The following is a 15009-nucleotide window of genomic DNA, read 5'->3' as shown; positions in this document are numbered from 1 at the left end:
CAAATATTTGGAAATACAGGGCGGAGTTGATTAATTTCAGCAGATTCTGAGATTATTCGAGGGGATCAATTATAAGTCCATGTGTTTATAGGAGAGAATATTTGAAACCTAACTGCCTTCAACAGGGTTGGGTATACAGTACATTTGCTCACATAATATACTGCACAGAACTAAAATATTGTTCTTTAATCCACTACATTTTTCTAAAAGCTGGAATTACTAGTACTTTTCCTTTGATAGATGATGCTTTGACCTCATCCAAAACTCACTCTTGACTTTAAGAGGACAAAAACATCAAAATATACTTAAGTCTTGGAATTGCTGTTTGTGTCAAATCTGTAAACAATATGTTTATGATTTTTAATTATTACAAGAATTTGGCAACAAAACAAACAAAACGATACGTTACTTTTTGTTTTGAACTGAATTGTTTTCGATTTAATTTCTCTTTTCTTACAAAGATTTACTAAGAATAGGCACTGTAAAAGTGCACCAACATTTGGTAATGATAAATTACCTTCATCTGCAAAAATAATAGACACTGTGCTGAAGTTACCTTATTAAATCCATCAAAATTCACAATATTTTGCAACTACAGAATGGCGAGGATAAATAACATACAGGGCTTCATTTTGGTCTTTTAAGTACCACATTGTTTTACCAATGAATGTACCTACATGCCTACAGTCAACTGCATCATAAGGAAATGTGTTCCTTAGTAAACATAACATTTTAACTGTGAACGAGACTTCAGACACCATAAAGCTTAAAAGCGGGATATTAAAGATGAGCACGATAGTCAAAAGCAAAGGAACAAAAGTGTAGCTTAAGGATGCACCAGAATCCACCACACATTTTTCACCAGCCCCTCCCTCTAAACAAAACCAGGCAACCTTACATGCGACTCACATCCATTCAGCTCCCTTGGGTTCAAACCAATTTTTTTTGGATCCTGCCAGTCTCTCTGCTTCAACCTGCAACAGCCATCAAACCCATTAATCCATCCGCCAAAGATGACTTTGACTGATTTGATCCCAAAACAATCAATTTGTATCTTTCTCACTCTGTCTTCTGGTGGGGATGTATAAAATATCATGAAAAAGGTGTCAGTGGTAATAGTTTCACCAGAGTGAAATAATAGAGTAATAAGGCAATGGGCATTTGACCTTGGACGACAGCTAATTCATCTGTGCATCTGTCTTAATTATTTCCTCTGAAAAGGATTCAGAAGATAAACTGAACATTTTGTTTGTTGTTAGACGACAATTTCATTTATTATTTGCTGGTAATGCTTCCTTTTTCTGTGTGATGTAGCATTTCCTGACATTGGTCAACAGACACTGTTCAAGTAGTTTGTTGCAGCTACATTTCAAGACCAGGACCTCAGTGGTAATAAAGTGGAAAATTAGTCCTGATCAAAAGTCTTGACATCGGCCATTTAGGACTTCATGAGCTTGCCCTCACGAGAATTAGCAAAATTCAGCTAATTCCAGCAATATTTGTTAAACTTTAAATGTAAGGTACTTCATTTAGATCAAATGGGAGAAAGCTTTGACAAGTCAGTTAGTCAAGTAAAATTAAAACAGCCTTCAATCAATCTTTCTAAACTTACTTAAAACCAATGTGGTAATTGCATTTTTTCTGAGAACTCGTCTTTTACTTCTTTAAGACTAAATATGCTGACACTAAAGAGGAAAGAAGCACTGAGGTGCCTATTAAGGACTAAAAACTAAAATTAGGTTAAAAAGTAGGTTAAAAATGTGTGTCCCCCTTCCTGGAAATCTACAGCAGCTACTCTCATTGTTCTGACAAAGCCTCTGACATTATTTTAATATTTACAGAATTCAATATTTTGCTGGCACAACTATCCACTTCCAGAAACAAGCAAACAAAAATCCATTTTACTTCGTTAGCTAGCTTCTCAAGAAAAGAAGAAGAACAGAACAATTTAGTACTGTGCATTTAATGAAAAAGTAATACCAACATCTCTTGGGTAAGATTGTTCACTTCATAATAATATTGTATAATATAGTGGGTTTTTTTTTTACCATTGTCATTAACAATATTAAATTATATTATTTTAATAAACTAATCATTTCAAATTGATGTGATCATTTCAAGTACTGGGGTGTCCTACTTTTTACTTTATTGGGGCAATAACAGCTGTGGATCTGGCTGTCTATCAACAGTGAATCACTCAGGGCTAAAACTGTCTGCTGTCAGCTACAAAGTGCTGGTGAGCAGCAGTTGGAAGTACTTGTAGCTTGTCAGTCTTTCTTGGTCTCCATCAGCGGGAGTTTTTGAGAGTCTGACAGATGATTCAACATGTAGGTTCAGCTCTGGTTGTCGGTCAGCTGAGGGCAGAATGCTTGACAGCTTTAAATGATGCCATGGATGGTGAAAGAGCAAAGCTTTTCTAGTCGATGACTGGTTTACTTTTATAATCCCTTACATCCTTATTTATCCCTTGACATTCATGATATTCTCTTAGTTTGGATATAAAAAAAACACTGGGCTACAGTGTTGTACCGCTTCATACTAAGAGGTTCAGTGCTTATTTATTGTCAAAGGTTATACTTTCCTCATATGAATCTGAATGTTAATTAATTTGATATGAATTAATAAAGAATACTAAACATAAAATAAAATAAAAAAATAAAGCTAATGGGGATCAATAATGATGCACAGATTAATATTAAATAAGATTTTGTTAGTGTTTCAGTGTAGACCCAATAAAAACAAACAAGAAGAAAACAATGGAAGTCAATGGATACTGAGATTAAAATTTAAAAATGCTGATTAACAAACAAGGTACATTCTACAAAATCTAAATAAAGCAGTTTTTAACGTTGATTATTTGCAACATCTTCATTAAATGGCCCATGTTTGTTCAGCTTATATTTGTAAATAGACCAAATTAAGGAGATAATAAACTCCCAAAGCGGTGCACATGTATATTTGTTTTGTCATGTGTCAATTATGACTGTGATCACATTTGATGCAGGTTACAGTACATTTGATAATCATATAACATATTTTTCCAGCTTCTTCTTCTTATCTTCCTTTCAGCTGTTCTCTTTTAGGGGTGACCACAGCAAGTCATCTGCATCCATTAAACCCTATGTGCTCTGCATCCTCTTCTTTCACACCAACTAACTTTGTGTCGACACATACTTCTCCAGCTAAAAAACATTATTATTACATAAAGAGTGTTAAATGTATCTTAACAGAGAAAGCCATACATGCTTTCCACAACATATGCCAGTTTAGAGCCAGTGAGAGAAAAGCATTCAGCAGTTTGGATACAGAGCATAACTGTGATATAACCCTGTGTGATGCATTCCCGAATGCAAAGCAGGCCATCTGATAGCAGAGAGCAGAAGGTAGGAAGGAGGCATGTGTCTGGGAGAGGCAGTCGGGGAGCATTTGTCAGGAGACAGTGACAAAAGGGGGTTGAAGGGGCCTTGCTCAACGCTATTCAGAGACAATTTGTAAGCCCGGCTGTTGAAGCCAGGCCAAAGACTCACGAACAGCTGGAGCCCTGCCGTGATTGATAAATGTGGGCCTCCAAGAACTTCATTTTGATATGAATGAAGACAAAAACGCGACAACATTCTGTGAGTGTTTAATATTACCGTCATTAAGTGGCGACAGTGGACAAACGCCCTGTCCTCAGCTGGGGATACACAACGCCAAAAGGGAGGTCAGTACCCCCTGGTAATTAACATTTTTATGACAAAATACCCTTTTTGTAGCAGATTTGTAATTAATTCAGGTTTCAAGCTGAGTGATTAAAAGAACATTTAATTTGGATTTAAAGGTTTGGAATACACAGAGGAACAATTAATGAAAAACTCAATTCAAGCCTTTTGATAACACATTTGACACACTATTTGGCTTTTTTTATTTCCTTTTTTCATTTGTGTTCAAAAATATAAGACATAATAAAATATTTAACTGTATAAAAAGTGTGTATATATATATATATATATATATATATATATATATATATATATATATATATATATATATATATATATATATATTATACATGCATATCTATATATTGTCTCTCTGCATCTTCAGAAAACATAATTTAAATAAAGAGTATTTATTTTATGATAGTTTTAACTTACAAACAGAGAGAAATGCTTGTCTCTTTTAGCACACTGATATTTATGAACGCTAATCTAATTACACTGCAGCCAATTTGTCATGCTAATCATGCAATAACCAAATTTCAACACATATTGACAGCACACAATGAAAAGAGTTTCTCTTGTCACAGGCTTTTGCAGACGTTGTGACCCATGCTCATATGGGTCATTGAGAGCAAGACTGACCATCTATGAGCTGTTCGCTTTCTGGGTTGGCTGACTCTTAAACCTGCTAGAAACGTCTTTATCTGCAGCTGATTTATATCTCAACACGCCAATTATGACACTTCACATTCTGAAAGGAGCTTTTAAATAAAAGAAACACAAAAAAATGCAGGCAGGTGGCTCAAATTCAATCCTTTTTTTCCTGTTGATTATGCTTTTTCAAGTAAGCAGTTTTATCAACATAACACAGGATTTCTCATCTGTTTTATAGAACTCAGAGTAAACTATGCACATTCATCCCTGACCTATTTAATGGCTGGATAGTGCCAAAGACCTACACATGAAAATTGAAAAGTTTTCCTTCATTAAGTGATATATATGGCTGTGACTGGAGTCCATAAAAATTGGGAATTGTTCTATTCTAATTTAAAATTCAATTTCAGACACTCCTCACAGTGACAAAGGAGAACATCCATCCAGTAATACAGTTGAGAATTTGCTGCCAGGATTCACGATGAATGAGTGAATATTGATGAAGTTGAAAAACTCCACCGGGTGCCTTTTTATACATCACTCCAGTGGAGGATGGGATGGGGGGAAGGGTGAGCTTTTACTGGGTTTCCATGGACAGAGGCACCTTTCTCAATATTCAGAATCCCAGTGTTCTGTACCAAGTCTCAGGAGGAGATCAATCTCACTTTGAAGCACTGGGGGCTTCATCTGTTTGTGAAGGATGTGAGGTGTTGCCTAAATGACTATGCCAATTCTTCAAAACCCACTCGCATTTGACACTAGGTGCCTCTGCGTTCATTGTTTTTTGGGCTCAAGTTTGCAGACGCATGATGGAATCCAGCCCACTTTGGAAAGCCTCACTCAGAATAAAGATTTAGATGCTTGGCAGTTATATTTTTCACTTAACTTAACACCTACTATCTCAAGCATCAGTAAAGTGAACTATAAAAGACCCAGGGAAAAAAGAACAATAAGAATCTGAAGTGAAGTGGGAAAATGACATCTGACATATCTGTGGATTGACTTAAAAAGGAAACATCATTTTAGTTGTTTGTGAGAGATTAAGAAATATTAAAACGTTTTAGTACCAGAGACTACTACATTACCTTGTTGTTGTCCAACAGAAGGGAAAACACTCCTTGGTACGATAATCATTTATAGGTTTTATAATAGTGTTTACTTCTGTTGGATAAATACATTCACTGTGCTTTTGGGAAATGTTACAACCATGCAAGTCTGCCAGTGGAGCCCAATATATACATATATATATATATATATATATATATATATATATATATATATATATATATATATATCCTCTCTTTGTCACCAGTGCTTAAGTAAGAGTGCGTCAAGCCTTCTTCTCCCAGTTTTAGCAGTGCAATGGCCCATGCGGTTCCCTCACGGTGTGTTTAGAAGAGAACCCTACCATGTCTGCTCAGTTGTGCCTGGTTTACCAACACTATTGATTGCAGGTGATGTTCTGGACAGAGTCCATCTGACCTCTGGAGGGGCTTAAATACATCATTGTCCAGAGAGAGACCTCCAGAGACTCTGGTTATACTGTGTGTGCAGCCCTGCACCTCAGTCCCAGACACACTGATAAAGTGGCAACAAAAAAAGTCAACGGGACACATGGATAAGCGCTTCTTACTCACTTTCAGCGCTCTGCAAAATCTAAAAATACAGCATGAGATTGAATAACTGTGTTGGGTTATAGGCTATTTCTCAGTGAAGCAGTTACTGCATTTTAAGTAACCCTTCTTTCAACCTTTGGACTCTTAAAATGTGAGAGGAAATGCTGCGGCCGAGCTGCCTTGTGTATATGTTGTGACTCAGACGATCTTCCTTGCTCTTGTCATAATTACGCTGATCTGCTCTTCTCGTTGCCTTGCTGTGAATTCTAATTGGCGTTATTAATCAGCAATCATGTTAACACTCTCCCTAATCTGTGTGGCAAGCTTTTCTTCCATACACACCTCAGAGCCATTGATGGAAATCCAATGAGACATAGGTTTACCTGCCATGAAAGTACCTAAGAAACAGTCGTCAACACATTGTGGGGAGTGAGGGGGGAAGTACACTTTAAATTAATTAACATGAAACCTCTTGTAATACTTGATTTCTGTAAACAAACATTGTAATATGCACTAATTAATTAAATATGCCAAGCTTCCCTTCTGTTCCTTATGTGAATCTTTCTACCTGTCGTTCACTGTTTTAGGGCTTATCTCTCTTTAGCATGGTTTACTGTTTAACATATAGTCCTCAGATAGGAGGTGCATGCTGTCTCTTTATTTTCATTTTCATACTAACTAATCGAGGTTTTATATATTGTACATTAAACACTTGGACCATGGAAGGTGGCAATCTTACCACTACACTATCCTTATATAAACTTATATAACTTATGTTAAGCAGTGTATAAAACCTGACAAATAATTTAGAAGTAGTGTCAGATTTTAGTCCTGTGACCCATTTTACATATATATGTATTGATTTGTATGTTGTTTACATTTGTGATGTAAACGATCAAAGATTGTCTTGTCCACGTGGAAGCATCATTTGCAACCGAACTTATTGCGAGTGGCACTAATTTCAAACTAGGGCCCTGCTTTTTGTTGTTTGGATTTCCATTTTATATCTACAACACTCACGCGCCTAGCTCTGCATGAGAGGTGCTCATGGGTGATGATTTTTGAATCGATTTGCCATTCTCACAAACAAACGGCACAAAAGGCTGAGCAATCAGTCTAAGGCTGGCTGCGTTTGGCCCAGAGAGAGGAGAGATACTCTGTGAGTGGAGGGCAAGCATGGCTGATCTGAATCATGAAGAATAATGTTTAGCCTGGCAGATGATTAGGGATGTTAATTTTTTGGGAGGAGGGTGGGGGCAAAGGGGGCTGGCACTTGGTGATGTCACTTTGGCTATCTGAACAATCTGGCAGGGCCGATCCTGGCGAAATGCTGCTCAATTTGCTGGGGCTCCTGCTCCATTTGCCTGTTAATGAGCACTGTTGTTGGAGGTACCCATGTGTACCATGTCATGAGGCTAGCAGGCAGCACCTTCACCTGACGCTCTGACCACAGAGGAAAATGGCAGCCGCCATGACAGATGTTTTCGCAGTCCTGGGGAGAGAGCCACGGGAGACCTGTACAGTCAGAGGGCCCCGATATATCGCCGGAACAACTGCTACAACATGTGTCTGCCTCAGCGTACATCCAGTATGTACTGAAAACAAGGCGTCAGCTCTTTTGTTTAAAACAATGTAAAAATGACAAAGTGGGTCCTTGACAAATGACAATATATATACAGTACATATATATGTAGTAAATATATGTATACTATTCTACATTAAACTGCAAAAAATAATCTGTGGGAACTACAAAAATATTTATTTTAGGTTCAGCAGGAGTGAAAACATAGTAGTGTTACTCGTATTTTAGCTTTATTGATACATTTATGCTTCGTGATCCAGGGGAGGAGCTCTCATGTCACAGGATGGATGGTCAATAGTCAACAGAACTACCATGTCATCCTCTTAGCACTGCTTTAGTTGGGGAAGTTGTCAGGTCACATCAAATACAAAGCAATTTAAATAAAAAAAAAACATAAATGTATTATTTTGTATCGTATTTATACGTTTAACTTTATCTGTGCTGTGTATTTTACGTAACTATGAGTGTGAACTCCATCTGGACTGAACAGTACTAGTACATGATTTGTGGGCGGAGGAACTAAAACATGAAAATACACGGTTGTCCACAGGCTGAAGACAACCTGACTTAAGGGAGAAGACAAAGCCTCTGAGTTGAGATGAAACTTGAAGGTTGCTGAGGTTATTTATTGACGGCACTAAGTGAAATGTGCCAATAGTTCGGGTACATGTAACACGATTATACAGTGCATCATTAAACAGATCCATAAAACAGACAGGCAACCAGACCAAATTTTAAACACAAAAGTGCTGAGATACGTATAAATACAATGTAATTCAGCAAGGTTTCATGCCTGGTTAAGCATGTACATCTTTTGGAGGCCCACTAACTGATATTACTTCAGCGCAATATTTCAGAGCACATCAGCATCCCGGTGAAATTAACTCTGATGTGTGTGCAGACCCGGGTCCAGCACTCCAAACTGTCTCGTGATTATTACGAGACAAGTCGTGCACAAAGCTCTCCACAATCTACGAGCTTGTCCTAGCACATTTAAATATGCCTCGGAAAAAATTGGGAGATTCATTCTCTTATGTTTGTGCTGCTGGCAAACAGGGAGTAGATGCAATTCCCTGAGAGTGTTTTTGGAGGCAGTTGGTTTTTCCTCCGTCTGATTACTAAATCTAGGCTTGATATACAGATGTAAATATGCTGCTTAGAAGCCCCCTCCTACTCCTCGACAATCCCTCCCTCCCTTTTCTCTTCCATCTGGCAGACAATAGTTTAAAATTCTTAATCCATGAGCAACCATTGAACATTAGTGAATTGCAAATTACAGATGTTTTACTGTCTCTCCCTCTCATTTTTTTCTGTTTTGATCTGTGCATCCCACTGTCACTCAGTGTCGCATACGCATCCCCCGCTCCTCTGCATTCATTAGACACCCTGTGCCATCGTGGCACCATATGACACTGTCATCATTTGGTAATTAAACCTTTGCTCGTTTAAATATGAAAAGCTGGCAAGGGTGTGATCATAAACAATGTTGCGCAAACCAGATTTTCCAGGCTAAATGAGAATTCGAGCAACATCATGCCAGAGATGTTTTTTTTTTTTTTCTCTATCTTCACTTGGAGCAAAACAAAAATGAAAAACAAACACTGGAAAAGTTGCTCTTGTGCCAAACATATCAGTCTGTCACACGCATTAAAATTCATGTAAACACATACTTTATTTAAGGCACAAAACAATGCACTTTACAAAACAAACTCCAGCTTCATGTCTGACGTTACTGACACACATGCAGTTTTAGGGTCACAGCCACAGATTACACGTCTCATCTTTCAGTTCAGAAGTAAACAATGATAATAAACCAACAGATGACAACACTTCCAGCACCGACACAATCACATTATGATGGCAGAGGGATTTTTTTTTAAATTATAACCTTAATAGATAAGCACATCAGTGTTGCACTTTTCTATCCTCTAAACACAGTTATGTGCTTGATCATGTTGGACCACCACACAATAAAATCTCCCCGGTGCCTGAGGACAGGCGTCAACATCTCCCAGACTCTCATCTACATTCATACAGGCCTCCATCACTGAAGATTTAGCCAAATGGCTGTGGAGAGGAGGAATGCCCGAACCATTACAAGCCAAACTACCGGCTTTTTATTACCACTAAACAATCTCCCTCAGAGCCGTCCTTTAGCGCACCTCCAAGCTCAGAGTCAGTGAGAAAGTACGTGGGAGGAGGCCATTCAGTCACATTATGGCTTTCCATAGATCAAGGTCACAATTTTCATGATCATTACACCACTGAAGGTGACAGGAAGCATTTACAGAAGTGATCAGGAGCTTATGTGGGAGCTGCTCATCCGTAGATTTCTGGGGAGAGGAATATATGTGTATACACAGCCTCGCACACACCCACAGACACACAAAACTAATCAGCAAATCACGCCGTGCAGCTGACATAATATCATGCCATCATTACAATGGAGATAACTAGCAAAGGCAAGGAAGAAAAAATGATCGAAAACACAAGACAAAGAGGGGAAATTAAAGAAATCAACTTCTCAGTGGTTAAAACAAAATCAACATTGGTGAGTTCGGATTTGCCACCAGGAGGTGACTGCTACATTATGCATTCACATGCCATAGGCTAACACATGTCAGCAGCCCACTGGACAGAAGCTCTGGTTCCCATATTGCTGACATGTGATTGGAAGCTGTTGGCTGTCTGGTTGGGACAGAGGCAGCTGGCGGGACACCTCCAAGCCGCCTCAGGCTGATCTCTGCTGCACACACACTCACACACACACACACACACACACACACACACACACACACACACACACACACTGATCCACTGAAGGATCCAGCCTCTCCCACAGTGATAAACCCACGACCTGATGGGAGGACGGGGCGGCGTGTGCTGCCTTTCTCCACCGGAAGAGGGGCCTCTGTGCACCTCTGGTGGCCGTTGAAGTTGGAGGAGAAAGTGGAGAAGACGGGGGTGTTATTTTTAGCTTAATGACTTGTTTGTGTAAAACAATAAAGGAGAACAATAAGAAAATGTTGGAGTTGGATTCGTGCAATTTTCTTTTACATTTCTCCCCAATATTCCTGCCTTTGATTTGCAGTGCCCTTACAATTGGACTGTTCTGTAAAGCGTCTCCATTCTTTGTTAAGTCCCAACCAGAGGGGCACATATTTAACTATTCATGTGGAAAGTTTGATGGGGAGGAGAAGGGATTTAGCTCGTGTTCCCAGTGCAATAAATGCAACACGGAGAATACTTTTGAAAATGACAAGATACAGTCCTATTTTTAATCCAGCACTGCAGGGCATATTTAACAATTACTTGCGAATCTGCATAATGAATGAGGAGTGAGAGTTTATTTTAAGACTTTAGCACTTTATTCCCCAACTTACAAGTGTGTTAATAGACGGTGGATGAAAAGACGTGTGTGAAATATTTGATATATTTATGCTAATTTATGTTGTGCACATGAAATCACCTATGATACAGATTTAAAAACTTCTACCAATAGTAATATGTAATGTTGTTTTTTTTTTTTTTTAAATAGGTCCTTTCTTCATGTTTAAATGCAAATGAGATGTTAATTTTTCTTAATGATTTGCTGTACCTGAGGCATGGAAAAGCTCAGCAAACCCAAGTGTCTGACTGCTTTTGTGCTGAGGGTATGAAAAGTAATTTAACAAAGTGTTTTCCAATCAAAGTAATGTAACCTGATCTCACTTGCATTTGGATGTTTAATACAATACAAAAAAAAAAAAAAAATCACCAGGACCACTCGGTCTGTGTGTTTGTGTGTGAGGACTAATGACGGGACAGATCATCAGCTGAACAGTCAACCTGAAAGCGCAGCAGATATACGAAGAGTTTAATTAACGCCAAGCTGGATGCAGGTTTTTTCCAAGTGGACTTTTTTTTTTTTTTACTGTTCCTCTGCAGAGCCAGAGCAGCAACATGTCCTTCCTGTGTGCGTTTTATCTCCTGAAATACGACCCTGACAGCTGTAAACTTTCGCACTGACTTTTACGCCTGTTCTTAATTTTTGATGATTTCCCATCAAAGACAGCAAACGGTTAAACTGGACGCATTAAGCTGACATATTTATTCTTTTAAGTCCACTTAGAAAGGTGGCACGAAATGTAAGTTATGGACTGTCATCAAGCTGTCGATGAACAACCCATAGGAAGAAAATACACTGCAGAAAAACTCGCTTTCGCTTTCATACAGATTTTGCTCTTGAACGCATCAATTTTAAAATAAATAAATCATATTCTACCAATCAAACATCAGCTGCAGCTACATTTAGACATTTGAATGGATTTAGACGTCTTACATCCCTGAACTCAAGGTAAAAGAGGATTCTGTATTATTTATACAGTTATTATTATTTATCAGTTATTGTCAGCTGCACATGGAGCTGAAACTACACTGAAGACCTTATTTGCAGAGTTATGGTCAGTTTTCAGTTGTTTTTATTATTATTATTTAACATCACAGGGATTTATTTTAAAGGCGTTTTGAAAGCAGAGATGCAGCCTAACAAATGGTGATAAATTAATAATATTAATATAAAGCCCCGTGTTAATCCTATAATAAATTCAAAACGACACAGTACATATTATAATAAATATTATATAAATTACAGGGGCATCACAGCAGAGGCTGTGAGAACAGCATGGGCACAAGTTCACTATAAAAAAGTGAATATTTCAGAGATGTTATAACGATTGTTCACTGAACAACAGCAGTGTGATGTTTTAATTACTTTATAACCGTGCGATTTGAATATAGGCATATACATTTACTGCATTATACAATAATAACTGGACGATATTTAATTATAAATATAGGTTTTGTTGCTGCAGGATATTTTTTTTCCCCAAAGAAAAGAACGAAACTACAATTAAAATAAAAAAATAAATGCAACAATAAGAAACATAGATCACCTTCTCATTCACCTTTGGTTTCGCCTTTAAACGGTGGGATCAATGGAAAACAGTTGTAATGATCTAATTAATTATGGGCAAAATTAAAAGCAAGTGCAAAATCAATCTTTCACGGTGTCGAGGATGGAATCAAATTGATGCTCCATCTGTTCATGCCAGCAAGATTTGTAGCCCGGAGTATAGTAGCCTCGCTGCAGGAGCACAGAGCGCAGAGTGGAAATCCAATATACAGTAGAGAAAGGAGATATTGTTGTTAGTGTTACAGTAGCAGAAATACGAGCTGAACTTCGAGGATGTCCTCCTGTTTCGTTTACACTTGTTCGTATTTATTTTTTAGCGCACATCAGTTTCAGTGCTGTCTTTTAATGTAGTCAAATAAAGAGCCTCCAAAGACGGTTGTGTTGGTTTTTATTCCAGCATGCATGAGCATGAGAAGCACAACAAACTCTCAGACTTCCTCATTTTTGGACATTATATTAAGATATGCAACATGTAAAAAAAAAATAACCTCAGTTTGGCTCCAAATTGTCCTAAATCACCACAGACCCCCCCTCCTCTGAATCCAAAAGGATTAATATTCAACTTACAACCAGTCTTGTCAGCTCCCCCCGCCCCCCCCCCCCACCCGTGCAGGGGATCTCGGATCGATTGGTGACGTTGGAATAACGCGAGACACCCAGCAGAGTGTGCGCATGGAGGAAATGACACCTCTCCCACCTTTAGAAGTAAAAAGGTCTTTACCACCGCCGAGACGTCTCGATCATCCTCCCCACAGTTGGCTCAAAGTGTGAGCTGATGTTCGGCGGGTGGAGCCGCTGGACCCTCGGTGCTCTTGCTCCCTTCTCCTCCGCCTCCTCCTCCTCCACACCACCTTTTCTGTCTCCTCTGCACAGGCCATTAGGAAGCGGGGCAAAAGATAAATTGCTCACTGTCAATACATTACACCTCTCCTAATGGGTGCACACAGGCTCCAAAAACATTTTCCAAACTCTTGACATGGCAGTGGCATCGTCTTAAATACTACACTGGTGTGTCAGAGCAGGAAGGAGTCCTCATTTGTTATTTAAATTGTTGCTTTGTTATTTTTTTATTTCCTGAAACTCATCATTCTCGCTGCCTTCTGACTTTTCACTGATCACATGATTGCAGGTATGCAGAGTTGAATAATTAGAGGTAAAACTGACAAATCATTTATTCACTCGTCTTATTGCTTAATTTCTCCTGAATGGCTTTTTCAGGAGCTCCCTGACCCCCGTGTTGTAGCATGTGAACAGAGCGGACCCCCTCCTCTAAAGCAGGGGTTGTAGGGCCCATCTGACTGCAGCCAAACACACTGCAAACACGAGCCGAACAAAGTAAACACGTGAAAACGGTGTATTCGTTTGTATATGTGCTCAAAAAACGATTTCAGCATTTATGCCCCCCCACACACCTCCACCGCCCCCCACACTTCTTCCTCCTGCTTAATTTTTTGCAGTGGGGAGATCAAATTGTGGGGAACAGGAGGGCATAAGAGAGGAGGGGTATGGAGAGGGTGATGATGGTGATGGTGGTGGTGGGGGTCTTATGGGGGGGTGTAGCTTTAAGGGAAATGTGCAGCCGGGTGTGAAATTACAGCCTATAGTGCTACATATTGTACCAGAAGCTCACTCCAAAAACAGTAACAAAAAGAGGAACCATCCCCAAACCTGACCACGAGGCAAGGCGCGAGATGTGGCCGTCTGCCCCTAAGAGATGCCCCCAACCCCACCTATACCCCATGCACCCCCCCCCCTCCCACCCCCCAAATAAAAGGATAAACATTTTACCAGTGAGCATGATGCACAATAAACAAGAATTAGTAAGTCACCTGCTACATGCACCAGTTTTATATTAAAATTATTATGATTGTTGATGTTTTTTTTTTGTTGTTATTTATATTATTATTAGTAGTAGTAGTAGTATTGTGTTGTTGTTGTTGTCACTTTGGGCTTATATACGTTACATAACAGACGTACGTTTCCTTCATTCATTTATTATTATGTAGCTTATTTTAAATGTTGCCTATTTTTAAATTATATATATTTTTTGACATTAAAATAAATGTTTGTCTTTTTTCCCTGTAAAACTTCATAACATTTCGAAAAGTGCTTCACAAATTGCGTGTATTATCATTGGAAAGGTAGATTTATTCAAAGCATAAAATAATTTTCAATAATCAATCATTTATTAATATTTGAGATATTAGAATTTTCTATGAACTTTTTTATTTGCATACTTAAAATGAGTAGATAAATATTATAACTCTATTTAGTGTAATGGCTCCACAGTCCAGGCTTTAATCCTCTCATAACATCTTGCTTGGACCTATAACTTATAGATAATTGTTCCACAAGTGTATATTTACCTACAGGCGCACAAGTGCACCCCTAAGTTAGACCTTTTTTTTGGGGACTACTCTGACAGTATCTTTGAATTTGGGAAACTGTACAGCGCCATCTACAGAAGCCAAGCAGCCACTGCTGCCTGCAGGTCAGTTTCAC

Source organism: Anabas testudineus, chromosome 19, assembly GCF_900324465.2.
Source record: "Anabas testudineus chromosome 19, fAnaTes1.2, whole genome shotgun sequence".
Classification (NCBI taxonomy): Eukaryota; Metazoa; Chordata; class Actinopteri; order Anabantiformes; family Anabantidae; genus Anabas; species Anabas testudineus.
The sequence above is the reverse complement of the archived record's forward strand: the minus strand, read 5'-3'. Positions refer to the sequence as shown.